The 2,914-nt window shown below is 33.7% G+C and overlaps 1 pseudogene; it reads right to left on the bottom strand.

The window, feature by feature from the left end:
• Nucleotides 1–1,705: 1,705 nt before the first annotated feature.
• On the bottom strand, nt 1,706–1,802 carry LOC149225316 (U6 spliceosomal RNA; annotated as a pseudogene).
• Nucleotides 1,803–2,914: the final 1,112 nt, after the last annotated feature.

The raw sequence follows: 2,914 nt of genomic DNA, 5'->3' as shown, positions 1-2,914 counted from the left end.
GATGGAGTTGGAAGGGGGGAGAGAGGGAGTGATAAGGGAGAGATGGAGAGAGAGCGAGGTAGGAGAGAAAGGGAGAGAAAAGAATCGAGACAGAGAGATAGAGAGAGTATGTTTGGGGGGTGAGATAGAGAGAGGGAATAAGAAAGAAATACATAGATACAAATATAGATATTATATAGTATTATATAACCAGCCTAGATCCATCTTAAGCCGTATCTATCAAGCACCAAAATGGATCAAATCTCTCGAGGTGCAAACCTTTCCTCAAATTTTGCAATGAAAAAAAGGTTTGCTCCTTGAAAGATTGGATCCCTCTCGACGCTTGATAGATGCAAATTAAGCTAGATCTAGACTGATATATAGATCAACCGAGCCATAGAAATTACAACAACTATTATATTATTCACTTATCCATAGAAACTACGACAATTATTTATTGTTTACTAAAATTCACCGAACTCTCCGCCAACTTACACCGACGACTAGCCATCATATGACTAGTCACTAACGACGTCGTAATTAATATTCTATCAAATAACCATTAACATTAATCAATATTTGTAATTTCTATTTCAGCATTACAGGTGTGAACAAATGATATAATTATTTCTAGAGTTATTCCATAAATATATTTTCATCTCACATCAAAATGAAATCTGATTTCGTTGGTATCGAATTTTATTTATTTTAGATGGTGTCGAACGTTATTTACGGTGTAAAAACGTTATTTTTTTCAATTGATTCAATTAATTTTTAATATAAAATTTTAAAATTTAAATTATCGTTTGGTTGTTAATATTGACTTTTTTTCGGAACTAAATTTTTATATTAAGAAATATTTTAATATTTAATACAGTTATTTTAAATATGAATTATTTAACAATTCTATTAATCAATTGAACTTCATAAATATTTTATAAAAAAATATAATTTCAAACCTTTATAATCTTATCCTAGATATTGGAGATCAGGGAAAAAAACCCCTCAAAGCCGATTTTAATATATATGCAAAGCAATCACGTGCTCGAGTGAATTCATTGATGTGCTTTTTGACCGTTTCAATGTTATGCATTTTCAAGTGAATCAAGTACTTTTAAACCGGAATTGAATATAAAGTGGATTATAAATTTCAATTGGAACTAATACACTGGATTTTTTTTTAAGTAGCGATAGTTATGTTTGTGGAATATTTGTATCATGTAAATTTTACAAAAGATTTTTTTGCGAAAATCACATGAAACACTATTTGTCAACGCATTTCAAACCAATCAGTGTGATTTATCGTCAAGACAAGTTGAAGAAACAAATCCAGTTTAACATGTTAAATTTATTCGAAGAGATCACTTTTTTGTAGTTTAACTATAAAATTTGACTTGCAGGAATCTTCCTACCAATTTAAAGCTTGACTTCCCAAAATATATAAAAAAAAAAAATCCATAATTTTTCAATAACAAAAATGTTTTAATAACACTAACTAAACTAATCATCAAAATTAAATTCCTAATTTCCTTTAAAATATATAATTGTATACAATGTTTTAAAAATAAATATCAAAATAACTTTTAAATTTTAGTACATTCAAGAAATTTGAGATAGATTTCATCCTCATCTATATCAACAAATACATATCCTTAATTTTTGTAAGCATTATCACCTTATAAAAATACATATCTTCAATTTTTTTACTTTTATTTTCAAATAATTTTAAAATTTAAACCATTTTTCGATCTGTGAATGTCACCCTTGCATAGGAACGATCTTCTCTCTATCATTAGAATTTTATCAAATGTCTCATAAGAGAACATATCCTCAGAATAATATCGCAGAATATGGATGTTGCTATTCTCAAAATCGACTTGCAAAAGGCTTATGATTGTGTCGATTGGGGCTTTTTGAGAATCCTGTTAGCAAAAATTGGTCTAAATTCCCAAGGGGTCAATTGGGTCATGTCATGTGTAGAAAATGTTAAGTATTCGGTGATTGTGAATGGCATTCCTTCCATTTTCTTTCAAGCTGAGAGGGGTCTCCGCCAGGGATGTCCCCTCTCTCCTCTGCTATTCATTCTGGTGATGAACTCCCTTAGCAGTCAGATCAACAAAGCTGTTGCGGAGAAGAGATGCCTTCCAGTAAAAATATGCAAGAACATTTCCATCTCTCATAGTCTGTTCGTTGATGACATTCTCATCCTTGCTATGCTCTGTAGGGCTTCCTGGACCTGCATAAACGACATTCTCCTAAGATTTCAGAGAGCCACTGGCCTGATCATCAACAAGGAAAAATCTTTCCTTCTCCATAATGATGGGATGTTAGATACTGTAAAATGGATTTCGGACCTGTTGGGTATTGCCACAAACTCGCTGCAGCTCGGATTCAAATATCTGGGTTTTCCTCTAAAGGCTAAAGGACATTCAATCAGGGACTGGCAATGGCTACTGGACCGATTCTACAAGAGAATTGCGCAATGGGAATACAAATTTCTCTCTCTTGCGGGCAGGCTTATTTTAGTACAGTCAGTCCTTTGTCAACTGTCTGTCTTCTGGGCACATATTTATTATCTTCCAAGCAGTATTGTTAATCAGATGAACAGGCTGATTGCAAACTTCCTTTGGGGAGGCCATGCAAATCAGACAAAAATCCATCTTGTCAAAATTGCTTCCATTGCTGCCCCAAAATTTATGGGTGGATGGGGCCTGAAGAACATTCGCGCCTTTGGAAACGCTTTGCTCTGTAAAACTCTTCACAGAGGCGTATTTGGGGACGGGCCGTGGAGTAATCTCTTAAGGACAAAATACCTCAAAGGAAAACCTGTTGAATTCTGGTATAGAAAGCAATCCTTGGGAATCAGAAAAGGCTCGCTGATATGGAACAGTTTCCGCAAGGTTCAACCCCTCTTTATGTCCAAATTCTGCTGGAC

This window comes from Pinus tabuliformis, chromosome J, assembly GCF_031772625.1.
Source record: "Pinus tabuliformis cultivar Carrire ecotype Pingquan chromosome J, CPIR1, whole genome shotgun sequence".
NCBI classification, from domain to species: domain Eukaryota; kingdom Viridiplantae; phylum Streptophyta; class Pinopsida; order Pinales; family Pinaceae; genus Pinus; species Pinus tabuliformis.
This window is presented reverse-complemented; position numbering and strand designations above follow the sequence as displayed.